Raw genomic sequence first — 16,894 nt, forward strand, 5'->3', positions numbered from 1 at the left:
GGGTGCGGCCCTTCGCCTGGGCAAGGTGACACACGTACCTTGTATGGCTCACGTGTTGAACCTTGTCGTCCAGCAATTTTTAACACACTATCCCGGCCTAGATGGCCTTCTGAACAGGGCACGAAAACTGTCAGCTCACTTCCGCCTTTCAAGCGCCGCAGCAGAGCGACTTGCATCGCTCCAGAAGTCTTTCGGCCTGCCGGTTCATCGCCTGAAATGCGATGTGGCGACACGCTGGAATTCAACTCTCCACATGTTACAGCGACTGTGGCAGCACCGGCGAGCCCTGGTGCAATACGTCATGATGTATAGCCTGGGCCAACGAGATGCAGAAGTGGGGCAGATCACCCTGATGGAGTGATCTCAGATCAAGGACCTATGCACCCTTCTGCACAGTTTCGACATGGCGACGAATATGTTTAGCGCTGTCAATGCCATTATCAGCATGACGATTACAGTCATTTACATGCTGGAGCACACGCTAAACACTATTCGTAGTCAGGGGGTGGGACAACAGGAAGGGGAGGAACTACAGGAGGATTCATATGCGCAAGACACAACAACATCACCAAGGTCCAGACGTTCATCATCACCAACGCGGCAGGCATGGGACCATGGGGGACAGGGATCAACAAGGGCGCATGGTAGCAGGCGACATGTTGAGGAAGGTGCAGGAGGACATGAAGATATGGAGGACGAACTGTCCATGGACATGGAAGACTCAGCAGATGAGGGGGACCTTGGTCAAATTTCAGTTGAAAGAGGTTGGGGGGAGATGACAGAGGAAGAAAGAACGGTTAGCACCTCTATGCCACAAACACAGCGTGGACTTGGTCCGCATGGCTGCGCAAGACACATGAGTGCCTTCTTGTTGCACTACCTCCAACATGACCCTCGTATTGTCAAAATTAGAAGTGATAATGACTACTGGCTTGCCACACTATTAGATCCCCGGGACAAGTCCAAATTTTGTGACATAATTCCACCCATAGAAAGGGACGCACGTATGCAGGAGTATCAGCATAAGCTGTTACTCAATCTTAGCTCGGCTTTTCCACCAAACAACCGTGCAGGTGAAGGGAGTGATTCTCCCAGTTGTAACTTGACAAACATGGGACGGCCTCGTCATCTTCAACAGTCTACCCGTACCAGTAGGACCGTATCTGGTGCTGGTAACAGCAATTTTATGGAATCTTTTCATAATTTTTTTAGACCCTCCTTTGCAAGGCCACCAGAGACAACAAGTCTGACACATAGTCAACGGATGGAGAGGATGATACAGGAGTATCTCCAAATGAACATCGATGCAATGACTTTGCAAATGGAGCCTTGCTCCTTTTGGGCTTCAAATCTAGAAAAATTGACAGAGCTCTCCAGTTACGCCTTGGAGATTTTGTCGTGTCCAGCTGCCAGCGTTGTCTCTGAACGTGTCTTCAGTGCTGCTGGGTGTGTGCTGACAGATAAGCGCACGCGTCTGTCCAGTGACAATGTGGACAGACTGACGTTCATCAAAATGAACAAGTCATGGATCCAGAAGGAATTTACTACCCCTGTGTCATCCTGGGGAGAGTAAATGCTTGTGGATTTGGAATGTGCTTGATGCAAATCAAAACATCCTGTTTGCAACTAGGGCACAAGTGCTGCCACTGATGGGGTGTCTGTGTGCCCAATTTTGGGAAAAAAGGTAGACTCCGCTTGGAGTAACCCTTGCTTGCTGTGTTTTTTAAAAATGATACAAGATGAACAGATCTGAAGGCAAGATGAAGGCAACATCATGTCTCCGCCTGCACTTTTCTCACAAACCTGCATTTTTCCAGGGACACCCTACTCAACACCGTCTACAGACAGCAGCCAGATCTCTGTCCCTCAGATGTGGTCAAATAAAAGGCCACTTACTGCGACCCATGACAAAGCTAAGTGGTTGACTCTATCCCTCTGTAAGCTGTTGGCTACCGAAATGCTGCCTTTACGCGTAGTGGACACACAGGATTTTACAGACCTTATGTCTGTCGCTGTGCCCCAGTACCAGATGCCCAATCACCACTGCTTCTCCAAGAAAAGCATGCCCGCGCTACACCAGCATGTCGCACACAACATCATCACCACTTCCTTGAGAAAATCTGTGTGCGACAGGGTGCATTTCAACACAGATACTTGGACCAGTAAGCATAGACAGGGTCATTACATGTCACTGACTGGGCACTGGCAAACTATGGTGAGAGATGGAGAAGGGTCTGCTGTACAAGTCTTGCCGTCCCCACGAGTTGTTTCAATCCTTGTTCTGTATGTAGAAGTTAATACACTGCTTCTGCCTCTTCAACCTCGTGTGGGTCCTCTACCTTGGCGCAAACCCTGTGTGGTCAGGCCACCCTTCCTTGCAACTGCGCACAAGGACTACCACACACCTCCTTACTATGCTGGCAGCAGAGCTCAATGCCATCAGGCAGTCAAAGTTTTACTTTGAAATGTATGGGAAATGTGAGTCACACCGCTATTCCAGAGAATAGTAGTCAGGCAGGGTCAAAACATTAATTGAGGAACAGGAACAGAATGGGACGGCCAGGACTTAATCAGAAAACAAGCAGAGGTGAAATGCGTATCGGCCAACAAGGTACATAAACAGCAAGCAGGAAAAGTAGTCAGGTAACAAGCACACAAAATCATAAAACTGAACTGGGGGTAAAATTAACCAGAGGTTCATAGCTATGTCTGGCAGTGGTCTGCAGACAGGATGGGCATAAAAAAGGGTGTGGTGTCTTCCCATTGGTTGTAGCTGAATGATGGTATTTCATCTGTGAGATACCCACCAGCTACATTCAGCCAGAGATTCTGCATCTGTCAAGGTAATGCAGCCCAGTGGGTGAGCATAACCTGCGTCCACCTGCGCCGCTGGCATCGACTACTCTCCCATCATCAGCACTATTCATGAAAGGAACACGTTGTCACCTGGCAACCGGAGTACAAATTGACGGAGCGGACTACGTTGGTGACTTACCAGCCGTGTGCGGCAATGATGCAAACCTGGCTGTGGGCCATCGTCAGGGCAATGTGACACACGTGCCTTGTATGGCTCACGTGTTGAACCGAATTCTCCAGCAATTTTTAAAACACCATCACGGCCTACATGGACTTGTGCAGCGGGCACGCTCACTATGTGCTCACTTCCATCGTGCGCACACAGCAGCTCAACAACTTTCATCACTCCGGAAGTCTTAGGGTCTGGCAGTTAAACGCCGGAAATGCGATGTTCCGACACGCAGGAATTGGAATCTGCACATGTTGCAGCGTGTGTGGCAGCACCGCAGAGCCCTGCTGAAATACGGTAAGACATATAGCCTGGGATAACTTGATCCAGAGGTGGTGCAGATCACGCTGCTGGAGTGGTGTCAGATCAAGGACCTATGCACCCTGCTACACAGTTTTGAAATGTCGACGAAGATGTTTAGCACTGGCAATGTCATTCTCAGGGTGACAATTCTGGTCATCTACATGATGGAGCACACTGTAATTATTATTCAGAGTCAGGTGTTGGGACAAGAGGAAGGGGAGGAAGTACAGGAGGAGTCATATGCGGAAGGGATAACAAGATCTACGAGGTCCAGATGGTCAGCGGCACCTATGCGGCAGTCATGGTGAGGGAGAGGGATTAACAAGGGCGCATAGTATCAGCAAAAAGTGTTGATGAAAGTGCAGGAGCCCATGAAGAAATGGAGGACGAACTGGCGATCGGCATGGAAGACTCAGCAGATGAGTGAGAGCTTGCTCACATTTCGGTTGTGCGAGGTTGTGGGTAGAGGACAGAGGAAGTATGCACGATTCTCACCTCTCTGCCACCAACACACCAAGGACTTGGTCCTCCTGGATGCAGAAGACACATGAGCGGATTCTTGCTGCACTACCTACAACATGACCCTCGGATTGTACGAATTCAAAGTAATCCAGAATACTGGGTTGCCACACTGTTAGATCCCCGGTACAAGACAAAATTTGCCGAACTAATTCCTGCCATAGAAATAGACGCACGTATACAGGAGTATCTGCAGAATGTGGTACGCAATCTTAGATCTACTTTTCCACTAAACACCAGTGCTGCACAGAGTGAATCTCAACGCTTTGTCATGGATAGGAGGAAATGGTCTTTTACTTGTCCACATCGGAGGGACCGAGGGATGGCTGCTGTGCTGAGATGGCGTTGAGTACGGTGTCCCTGCACAGTTGCACTTTTGGTCATATCCCAAAATGAGTTGGAAAAGGACAGATGCTGTTGGAAAGGGGAACAGGTGTGTTGGAAAGGGGAAAAAAATTTTGGTCCGTGGATTTGGTGGTAAAGCAACTGTAACATTTGCTGAAGAAACAACATCTGTTACAGTGGGACTGGCAGATTTGGATAAAGTGGTATATAATCTGTGACCGCTATATAACGAAAATTAATAAGAAAAGAAAGAGAAAGGTATATATCCCCATCAGCAGTCAGTGTCCACCGTGCTCCCAGTTGGAAAAGGAGAGGTTGGCAACTGGAAGGTTTGGTGGAGGATACAGAGCTGTGTGGCTATGAAACTAATAGTAGCATGAACCGAGTTAGACGCTATTCGGATCTGGAGACTGTGAGCCCTGTTAGCGTCACAGGGTCCACATGCCCACCCAGCCCAGGAACTCCCTGTTAACAACACAGGGGCCATTGAGTACGCTGACCGTGTGCGTAGGGGCCACACCTGTGGACAGCAGGCGCATCAGCAGCAGCAGGCCTGTTAATGCCACTGGGCTGCACAAGCAGGACTGTTAGGACAGGAGCTGGTCTTAACCGTTCTGCGTTACCAACTGTGGTGGTGGCCTGCATCCACCACCCTATCCCTGCCTACCTCTGGCCTAAAGCCGCAATGGGTTCAACACATGGAGGTGTGCTCTTTCGGAGCATAATAGAAGACTGTGCACCTCCTTGTTGGCTCCAGCCCCTTTGATAACCTGGGTCCGCCCCAAAACATGGTGAACCACAATGCACCTCCTATAGACAAAAGTAGAGTGACACGTCATGAGTGGCATAACTAGCGTCCTATTTGGAAACGCAACTTCAATGATGACCTCATGGCTGCCATGACCCAAACACCTCACCAGTCATCGTCTGACCATCAATAATGCGATGACAAGTCATAGGTGTGGGCCTCTGCAAGCCATTTGGGAGGACACCTGATGCCCTGTGGTCTATATGGGACCCCCACATCAGGGCCAGGGCCAAAGAGTTCATTACCGGACCTAGTCTCTGATGCAGGAAGTGCCTGAGCATGCTCAGTAGCATGAAATACAGTCTCTGAAAAAAGACTATCAGCTTTAGCATGGTGTCTAGGCACAAAACAGGACTTAGACCCGGCACGGAATGCAAGCACCTGTGCAAAGAGGCTTTTCACACTTAGTGTGGGAGCATGCGCTGTATCCCGAAATGAAGACTTAGCGTCAGGAATGGCACAGTCAGGCTGAGCATACTCACTAGGCGAAACACTGTAATTATGCTGCAGCTGGGGTACATCGGCACACGCATGCGCACTTGCTGCCTCTCCACACTTAGACGTGGAGGGGAAATTTGTCTTGGAGATGCTGTCTATGAACAGAAGGAAAAGCTAAAGGAAGCCTGACTTTCTATCCCTCCGAATTATGAAATGCAGCAATGAATTCCATGAGTTTGCTATAACATTAGCGTAGCAAAATGTGCATGAGGGTGTGATGTAGAGGTGCTAGAAATAGCTTGTCACCAGTGGGGCACTAATGGAATACAACAGCCAGTTCTATGACGCCACAAAATGGCAGTATTTTGTGCTATCATTATAGCTTATTAAAAACAGAGCACGAGGTTGTCATGCAGAGGTGCTGCACATAGATTTGCAGTAGTGTGAATAGACAAAAGTACAATAGCCACGTTTAGGATACAACTAGGTACAGTGAGTGTTTGCTAGTATAATGGCTGAGTTTAAAAAAGTTAGAGTGTGCAATGCAGGCAGACGTGCTGCAAATAACGTTCCAATACTGTGAATAGACAAAAGTACAAAAGCCACGTTTAGGATACAACTAGGTACACTGTGTGTTTGCTAGTATAATGGCTGAGTTTAAAAAAGTTAGAGTGTGCAATGCAGGCAGACGTGCTGCAAATAACGTTCCAATACTGTGAATAGACAAAAGTACAAAAGCCACGTTTACGATACAACTAGGTACACTGTGTGTTTGCTAGTATAATGGCTGAGTTTAAAAAAGTTAGAGTGTGCAATGCAGGCAGACGTGCTGCAAATAACGTTCCAATACTGTGAATTGACAAAAGTACAATAGCCACGTTTAGGATACAACTAGGTACAGTGAGTGTTTGCTAGTATAATGGCTGAGTTTAAAAAAGTTAGAGTGTGCAATGCAGGCAGACGTGCTGCAAATAACGTTCCAATACTGTGAATAGACAAAAGTACAAAAGCCACGTTTAGGATACAACTAGGTACACTGTGTGTTTGCTAGTATAATGGCTGAGTTTAAAAAAGTTAGAGTGTGCAATGCAGGCAGACGTGCTGCAAATAACGTTCCAATACTGTGAATAGACAAAAGTACAAAAGCCACGTTTACGATACAACTAGGTACACTGTGTGTTTGCTAGTATAATGGCTGAGTTTAAAAAAGTTAGAGTGTGCAATGCAGGCAGACGTGCTGCAAATAACGTTCCAATACTGTGAATTGACAAAAGTACAATAGCCACGTTTAGGATACAACTAGGTACAGTGAGTGTTTGCTAGTATAATGGCTGAGTTTAAAAAAGTTAGAGTGTGCAATGCAGGCAGACGTGCTGCAAATAACGTTCCAATACTGTGAATAGACAAAAGTACAAAAGCCACGTTTAGGATACAACTAGGTACACTGTGTGTTTGCTAGTATAATGGCTGAGTTTAAAAAAGTTAGAGTGTGCAATGCAGGCAGACGTGCTGCAAATAACGTTCCAATACTGTGAATAGACAAAAGTACAAAAGCCACGTTTACGATACAACTAGGTACACTGTGTGTTTGCTAGTATAATGGCTGAGTTTAAAAAAGTTAGAGTGTGCAATGCAGGCAGACGTGCTGCAAATAACGTTCCAATACTGTGAATTGACAAAAGTACAATAGCCACGTTTAGGATACAACTAGGTACAGTGAGTGTTTGCTAGTATAATGGCTGAGTTTAAAAAAGTTAGAGTGTGCAATGCAGGCAGACGTCCTGCAAATAACGTTCCAATACTGTGAATTGACAAAAGTTCAATAGCCACGTTTAGGATACAACTAGGTACAGTGAGTGTTTGCTAGTATAATGGCTGAGTTTAAAAAAGTTAGAGTGTGCAATGCAGGCAGACGTGCTGCAAATAACGTTCCAATACTGTGAATAGACAAAAGTACAAAAGCCACGTTTACGATACAACTAGGTACACTGTGTGTTTGCTAGTATAATGGCTGAGTTTAAAAAAGTTAGAGTGTGCAATGCAGGCAGACGTGCTGCAAATAACGTTCCAATACTGTGAATTGACAAAAGTACAATAGCCACGTTTAGGATACAACTAGGTACAGTGAGTGTTTGCTAGTATAATGGCTGAGTTTAAAAAAGTTAGAGTGTGCAATGCAGGCAGACGTGCTGCAAATAACGTTCCAATACTGTGAATAGACAAAAGTACAAAAGCCACGTTTAGGATACAACTAGGTACACTGTGTGTTTGCTAGTATAATGGCTGAGTTTAAAAAAGTTAGAGTGTGCAATGCAGGCAGACGTGCTGCAAATAACGTTCCAATACTGTGAATTGACAAAAGTACAATAGCCACGTTTAGGATACAACTTGGTACAGTGAGTGTTTGCTAGTATAATGGCTGAGTTTAAAAAAGTTAGAGTGTGCAATGCAGGCAGACGTGCTGCAAATAACGTTCCAATACTGTGAATTGACAAAAGTACAATAGCCACGTTTAGGATACAACTAGGTACAGTGAGTGTTTGCTAGTATAATGGCTGAGTTTAAAAAAGTTAGAGTGTGCAATGCAGGCAGACGTGCTGCAAATAACGTTCCAATACTGTGAATAGACAAAAGTACAAAAGCCACGTTTAGGATACAACTAGGTACACTGTGTGTTTGCTAGTATAATGGCTGAGTTTAAAAAAGTTAGAGTGTGCAATGCAGGCAGACGTGCTGCAAATAACGTTCCAATACTGAGAATAGACAAAAGTACAAAAGCCACATTTACGATACAACTAGGTACACTGTGTGTTTGCTAGTATAATGGATGAGTTTAAAAAAGTTAGAGTGTGCAATGCAGGCAGACGTGCTGCAAATAACGTTCCAATACTGTGAATTGACAAAAGTCCAATAGCCACGTTTAGGATACAACTAGGTACAGTGAGTGTTTGCTAGTATAATGGCTGAGTTTAAAAAAGTTAGAGTGTGCAATGCAGGCAGACGTGCTGCAAATAACGTTCCAATACTGTGAATTGACAAAAGTCCAATAGCCACGTTTAGGATACAACTAGGTACAGTGAGTGTTTGCTAGTATAATGGCTGAGTTTAAAAAAGTTAGAGTGTGCAATGCAGGCAGACGTGCTGCAAATAACGTTCCAATACTGTGAATAGACAAAAGTACAAAAGCCACGTTTAGGATACAACTAGGTACACTGTGTGTTTGCTAGTATAATGGCTGAGTTTAAAAAAGTTAGAGTGTGCAATGCAGGCAGACGTGCTGCAAATAACGTTCCAATACTGTGAATAGACAAAAGTACAAAAGCCACGTTTACGATACAACTAGGTACACTGTGTGTTTGCTAGTATAATGGCTGAGTTTAAAAAAGTTAGAGTGTGCAATGCAGGCAGACGTGCTGCAAATAACGTTCCAATACTGTGAATTGACAAAAGTACAATAGCCACGTATAGGATGCCACTAGGTACACTGAGTGTTTGCTAGTATAATGGCTTAGTAACAATGAGTTGTAGTGTGCAATGCAGGCAGACGTGCTCTGCAAATGTCTTTGCACTAGTGGGACTATAGCAAAGTCCAATAGCCACGTTTAGGATGCCACTAGGTACACTGAGTGTTTGCTAGTATAATGGCTTAGTAACAATGAGTTGTAGTGTGCAATGCAGGCAGACGTGCTCTGCAAATGTCTTTGCACTAGTGGGACTATAGCAAAGTCCAATAGCCACTTTTAGGATGCCACTAGGTACACTGAGTGTTTGCTAGTAAAATTGCTTAGTTTAAAAAAGTTGGAGTGTGCAATGCAGGCAGATGTGCTCTGCTAATGTCTTTGCACTAGTGGGACTATAGCAAAGTCCAATAGCCACTTTTAGGATGCCACTAGGTACACTGAGTGTTTGCTAGTAAAATTGCTTAGTTTAAAAAAGTTGTAGTGTGCAATGCAGGCAGATGTGCTCTGCAAATGTCTTTGCACTAGTGGGACTATAGCAAAGTCCAATAGCCACGTATAGGATGCCACTAGGTACACTGAGTGTTTGCTAGTATAATGGCTTAGTAACAATGAGTTGTAGTGTGCAATGCAGGCAGACGTGCTCTGCAAATGTCTTTGCACTAGTGGGACTATAGCAAAGTCCAATAGCCACGTATAGGATGCCACTAGGTACACTGAGTGTTTGCTAGTAAAATTGCTTAGTTTAAAAAAGTTGTAGTGTGCAATGCAGGCAGACGTGCTCTGCAAATGTCTTTGCACTAGTGGGACTATAGCAAAGTCCAATAGCCACAGATAGGATGCCACTAGGTACACTGAGTGTTTGCTAGTATAATGGCTTAGTTAGAATGAGTTGGAGTGTGCAGAGGACAAGAGGGTACAGTGGCAGGATTGTGGTGCTCTGGGTAGAGGAATGGAAGCCTGCCTTTCTATTCCCTCCTAATGGTGAAATGCAGGGAGGAAATCCCTGACCTGGGCTACACAGACGCTGTTGCTGTTTGCAGGACCTGTCACCTATGGCTCTCTGACCCTGCCGCTTTGAGCCCTTAAAAGGACTGCTAGAAAGTGCTCTCCCTAAGCTGTCTAACGCTGTGTATGCAGCGCATACAGCTGTATCGGCTATAGGACTCAGGAGGACGGAGCTGCGACACTGATGTCTGACACCAAAGACGCAGAAGGCAGATAATGGCGTTCGTGAAGAAAATGTCCGGTTTTATAATGCAGGGACATGTGACATGCAGATCCTATCACACATGCCGTTGCTTCTCTGGCTCAAAGTCCACTTAGCTGTGTGTGTGTCTGTGATTGGCTGACATGCTGGCCCGCCCCACAAGACGCGCGCGCTTAGGGAAGGAAGACAAGAAAAAAAAAAAAAAAATGTCGATCGCCATTATAGAAACAGCAGTGATCTGAAGGCGCTGTTCACGCACACTATACACTGAAATGTGATAATAGTTTGATTCACAGAGTGACTTACACTATTACAGCAGAAACCAAGCTATGATTTAGCTGTTTTTTGGCTGCTAGAACCGTTCTCGAACGTTTCTAGAACTATTGCAAAAAGCTCGAGTTCTAGTTCGATCTAGAACATGCCCCAAAATCACTCGAGCCTAGAACTGGAGAACCACGAACCACGAACCGCGCTCAACTCTACTTATCATGTGCTTGTAGGACGGGTTCCTTTTTTCCCCTATATCAATGTATCACTATCTCTTATGTTTATCGGTGGATTTTCCTGAGAAAGAAGAGGGGATATCTCTTCGAAATGCATAGAATAAACCATCCACGTTGCTTTTATTTTTTGGAGTGTTTCTTTGTACAGCAGCGCAGAGTATAACCCAAATATCCTGGTTTTTGTCTTGCTTATGCCTTTGGCACGTGAGATCGGCTGCAGCTGTTATGTGTCTCTATACTGGTTGTGAGTCTCACAACCATTCCAGGTGGGGAGACTGTGGACAAGAAGCGCAATAGAGTCTTAACTTCAAAGCAGCATAGAAAGAGTTAATGGAAAAAACTCACCTATAGGGGTTGTGCCAGTCACAACTCCTATATTAGCGTGGTCACCGAGTGATTCAGCTGCAGTCGTGAAAAATTAGCTATTGGTCATTGCAGGAAAAACGGGTCATTGATATATGTCCTGAGGAAGAGGGCTGAGTCCCTTGAAACGCATTGACCAGTATCTTCTCTTGTTAAATAAAAGACATGGATTAATCTTATCTGCCTCTAAAATTGGTGATAAGCGTGGCATGATTTTTTCTGCAACTAACTAAACCATTCCAGGTGAGCTGTTTTCCTATTAAAAAGTCACCATCTCTTACACTGGTAAGACCATATGGCGCTCCTTATATCCACAGCTTGTTTCCAGAGTTATAACATGTCATAGTAACACTGGTTAGAATTGAAAAAAATGACTTGGTCATGAAGTTGAAAACCATGCTCTGTGGTAAAGGGGTAAAGAAATACTGGTTTTTTTTTGGATTAAAAAACACACTTTTTCTCCCAAAACGTTTTTGGGAAAATGAGGGGTGCGTATTAAAATCCGAATATAGCTTTACCTGGGGGGCTGTCTGTATGGCGACCGGGTGCATTCGGGCGGCCGGGTGCCTGTAGCTGCATGCGGGCTGCAGCCGGATACCTGTGCCTGCGTGCAGGCAGCAGCCAGGTGCCTGTGCCTGCGTGTGGGCGGCAGCCGGTTGCCTGTGTCTGCGTGCGGGTGGCAGCCGGGTACCTGTGCCTGCATGCGTGCGGCAGCTAGGTGCCTTTGCCTGCGTGCGGGCGGCAGCTGGGTGCCTGTGCCTGCGTGCGGGCAGCAGCTGGGTGCCTGTCAGTGCCGGCTGCCTCTCTGTGCGGGAGGGCGGGCGGCCTGCTGGCTGCCACTCTGTGCGTGGGGGCGGCTGTGCGGCAGGTTTCCCAGTGTGTCCGCCGTTCCAGTTTCAAATGATGGCGCCGGGAGTCAACGTGTTCATATATGGAGCTCTTGGATGAGACCTCTATCTGCGCATGCGCCGCTCCAGGTGCCATCATTTGAACCGGGACCGCGGACAGATTGGGACACTTACCGCACCGGCCTGCTGCCGCCACTGACCCAGCACGCCTGCCGCCACAGACCCGCCGCCATGGACCTGCCACGCCTTCCACCACAGACCGCCACTGCTGTCGGCACTGACCGCCGCTGCCACCAAGGACCCACCGCGGCTACCAGCACAACCTTTGCCTCCTGTGACCCGGCTTCACCACCACTGCTGCCCCCCTACAGTAAGACAACCCCGGAGTATAAAACAAACTCATTTTTATTTTTTTTACCTTTTTTTATCTCTAAATTTGGGGTGCGTGTTATAATGAGTCTCAAAAAGCGAAAAATACGGTATATGTTTTTTTAATTTTGCGTCCATTTCAATGTTAATAAAAATGGAGGATTTGGGTGCTAAAAGATACCTATTGCAGTAATACAGATATCTAGTTAGTATATAGCAGAAAAAAAATTATTGTTTTTGATTGAAAATATAAACTCTTAAAACAGAAAGGGATTATATGGTATATTGTTCTCATCATTCATTCATGTAAATATGAATATCTATTATACTAAGCAATTAAAAACATCTTCTTGCAATCAGTTTGGAATACATTTAAAAAATTAAAATGGTAAACCTGCTTAGCTATTTAAAAGCCTCGTGAGCATTATATATCTCGGTTTCACACAATGTAAAAAAATGATATCTTACAAAAAATGAAAATAATTGCAGTTTAAGATAGGACTCACTCATGCTTTTGTTACAAATTGTAATCAAGTTCTGACAGATATCGTGGATGGCTAATTATTCTTTTGTACATTTTTTCCATTCTACATTAAGTGATCAAGTTTAAAATTTTTACCTTAGAAATACATTTGAAAAATATCAATGCAAATGCAAAAGAGACAATCGATTTGAACGTCATTGAACAAATTGACAAATACAGATTACACAATTGAATATGGTATCATAAGAGTCCTTGATAATTCAGTATTTTTATTCATGTTGTATTGTAATTATATCTACAAAGTTAGGAGCACACAAATAGGCAATGAACTCACAGATCCATGTTAAGTGAGTGGAGAAAGATGAAGAACTTAAAAAGCCTAGTGGACATAATTCATACTTGAAGTCTTTTATTGTACTTTTCAAATCTTTTGAAAGTGTAAATAATGATTAAATATAGAAATTCAGTGCTATTAAATTGCTTCTATTTTTGCATATTTGTCTCATTTCAAAGCTTCAAGTCATTAAATTACTTTTAGCTCCTTCCCAACCTTGGACGTATGTATACATCCAAAGGCTTGTCTCCCTGGTTACTGTCGACTCCCCGCACATTTCTGTTGATCCGATCAGCAGACATGTGTGACTAAAGTGGGCTTTACACGCTACAATATATGTATCAATGTGTCGGCGGGTTCACGTCGTAAGTGACGCACATCCGGCATCGTTAGTGATATTGTAGTGTGTGAAACCTACGTGCGATTGTGATTGAACGAAAAACCGTTGATCGCATACACGTCGTTCATTACTAAAAATTGAACATCCGGTTGTTCAATGTTCCTGAGGCAGCACACATCACAGTGGGTGACACCCCGGGGAACGATGAACACATCTTACCTGTGTCCCGCAGCACCCGCCGGCTATGCGGAAGGAAGGAGGTGGGTGGGATGTTAACATCCCGCTCATCTCCGCTCCTCCGCTTCTATTGGCTGATGGCTGTGTGACGTTGCTGTGACGCCGAACATCCCTCCCCCTTCAGATGTGGCTCCCCTGACCTGGTCAGGCACCACTAAGTACTGCACCCATGCTGGGGGCAGTGCAATACAGGTAATCCAGAAGGCTAACCGATGTGTGACTACACAGGCGCATAGTAATCAGGTCTCACACATTGACCTTTGAAGGGACTCCTGAGAGATTCCAGGAGGGGGCGTGGCCTCCATGTCCACTCAAGGGGTGTGGTAGATAGCCTGGTTGCTAGGTGGCATAGGCAGGCACAGTGGAGAGAGGAAGTAGAGAGGAGAGAGGAGTGAGGAGTCTGGAAGTGGAACTCAGAGGGAGCAGACGTGTAGAACCCACTAGTGAGCCAGTTTAGAGTGTGCAACCCAGGGAGAGCAGTCGCAGGCAGCAGACCCTGGAGTTGGAGCACTTGAACAGTGACTACCAACGGGGGAGACCGGTCACCTGGTAGTGCCACCCGAAATCCACCCAAGGCTAGTGAGAGCAAAGGGGTGGCAGAGTAGGGGACTGACAGGGACGTTCCAGGCCCGCAAGTGTAACAGGTCTCAGTGCAGAGATAGATTCACCTTTTTTCTGCCAAACTTCAGACCCCCAAGACAACACTACAGAGTCCGCAGCCACGTAGCAAAGAGAGGGCCCATAGTTCACAGGAGGAAAGCAGCCAGAGTGACTTGGTCCAGGCTACAAGCAAACGGGCCGAAACGAGGGAAGAACAGGCAGCAGCAACTTCCCTGGGTGACCCCCGTAGGGACTTCAAGTTGGGGTCACCACAAACACAAAAGGGCTAAGGAAGGCGAGTTGGTAGTCACTAGAGATGAGCGAACCGGTCCCGGTTCAGCTCGAGGCCGGTTCGCCGAACGGGGGTCCCGTTCGAGTTCGGTTCGTCGAACGTTCGACGAACCGAACTCGAACGTATAGGCTATAATGGGAGGCAATCACAAACACATAAAAATGCATTATAAATGTACACAAACAGTTAATAAACATTGCCATAACACTTAACGGTCCTCGCGATCCCTTCTGCACTCTGTCTCCTGCCGCTATTCCATCCGATGATCGCTGAATCCTCCCGGTGACCTGCACTGCCAGCAGAGAAGCAGGACCTATCGTGACGTCAAAATAGCCATGTGACCAGTCACGTGGCTATTATCTCATTGGCTACAGACTGGTCACATGACTATGACACGTCATGTAGGACCTGCGAGTGCATCTCTCCGGTACACGGTGCACATATGTGTATCGCCGTGTACCGGCGACATGCTCTAGCACACGGTCGACTCCCCGTTCCGTTAGGGACCGGCTGACACAGCCGGTCATTAACGGAGATCACCGTTGCCATAGCAACGCAGTTAGCGGTGACGTCACCGCTAACCGCGGCTCCGGGAGCACCGTTGCTATGGTAACGCGTCTGTCAGCGTTACCGCTAGCAGCCAGCAGTGATCACTCACGGAGTGAAGGCTGCACGCTGCTTCCCGATTGTAGTGAGCATTGTAGTTAGGATGGAGGTTCCCCAGCCCCAAGTGATGCCCCTCACTACAATCGTCACTACTACTACACTAGAAAGAAAGAAGACAGAAGAGCAGGATCGTGGAGGGCTGACAGGGGTAATAAAGATGGAGTCTCTAATGTGTCTGTGTATTTATTTCTATTAAAGTATTTTTTCTCTGTGTGGTGTCTTTTTTTAACCCTTTATTGGAGATTCTTAATGGCCGGGTCAAACGTGCCTGACATTAAGAATCTCTGGCTTAATACTGGCTGGTAAAACAAAGCCAGTATTAACTCATGATTACCCAACAAGCCACCCGGCTCCAGGGCTGTTGGAAGAGTTGGATACAGCGCCAGATGATGGCGCTTCTATGAGAGCGCCATTTTCTGGGACGGCTGCGGACTGAAATCCGCAGCAGAGGCGCCCACAAACCTCGGGCTAACCTGTGCTGCGGATTCCAATCCCCAGCTGCCTAGTTGTACCCGGCTGGACACAAAAATAGGGCGAAGCCCACGTCATTTGTTTTTTAATTATTTCATGAAATAAGTGAAATAATTAAAAAAAACGGGCTTCCCTATATTTTTGGTTCCCAGCCGGGTACAAATAGGCAACTGGGGGTTGGAGGCAGCCCGTGGCTGCCAGCTGTACCTGGCTAGCATACAAAAATATGGCGAAGCCCACGTCATTTTTTTGGTGGGCAAAAAACTTCTGCATACAGTCCTGGATGGAGTATGCTGAGCCTTGTAGTTCTGCAGCTGCTGTCTGCTCTTCTCCATACAGACAGACAGCAGCTGCAGAACTACAAGGCTCAGCATACTCCATCCAGGACTGTATGCAGAAGTTTTTTGCCCCCTGAAAAAATTATGTGGCTTCGCCATATTTTTGTATGCTAGCCAGGTACAGCAGGCAGGTACGGCTGCCCCCAACCCCCAGTTGCCTATTTGTACCCGGCTGGGAACCAAAAATAAAGGGAAGCCCTTTTTTTATTATTTCATGAATTTCATGAAATAATTAGAAAACAAATGACGTAGGCTTTGCCCCATTTTTGTGTCCAGCCAGGTACAACTAGGCAGCTGGGATTGGAATCCGCACTACCGGTTGGCCTGAGCTTTCTGGGCCCCACTGCTGCGAATTGCAGTCTGCAGCCACCTCAGAAAATGGCATTTTCATAGAAGCGCCATCTTCTGGCGCTGTATCCAACTCTTCCAGCACCTGCCTGCTATACCTGGCTAGCATACAAAAATATGGCGAAGCTCACGTCCTTTTTTTGTAGCTTTTTGGCAAAAAAAAAAAAAAATGCTTCCCTGGATTTTCCATTGCCAGTGAAGGTAACACCAAGCAGTGGGGGTTAGCAGCCAGTAGCTGCTTGGATTACCCTTAGCTAGCAATACAAAAAATGCAGTGGGAGCTAACATATATTTTTTTTAATTATTTATTTAAATAACTAAAAATAAAATGGGCTTCCCTGTATTTTGATTGCTGGACATCACAGTGCTGTAAAAATAAATTTTTAAAAAAATGACGTAGCGCTCCGCGGTATTTTTGATTCTCAGCGCAGATAAAGCAGACAGCTATGGGTTGCCACCCCCATCTGCCTGCCGTTACCTTGGTTGGCAATCAAAATACAGGGAAGCCCATTAATTTTTTCTATTTAAAAAATAGTTAAAAAAAAAAAATTACGTTGGGTCCCCCCATTTTTGATAGCCAGCTAGGGTAAAGCAG

The sequence above is a fragment of the Anomaloglossus baeobatrachus genome, chromosome 9 (assembly GCF_048569485.1).
Source record: "Anomaloglossus baeobatrachus isolate aAnoBae1 chromosome 9, aAnoBae1.hap1, whole genome shotgun sequence".
Classification (NCBI taxonomy): domain Eukaryota; kingdom Metazoa; phylum Chordata; class Amphibia; order Anura; family Aromobatidae; genus Anomaloglossus; species Anomaloglossus baeobatrachus.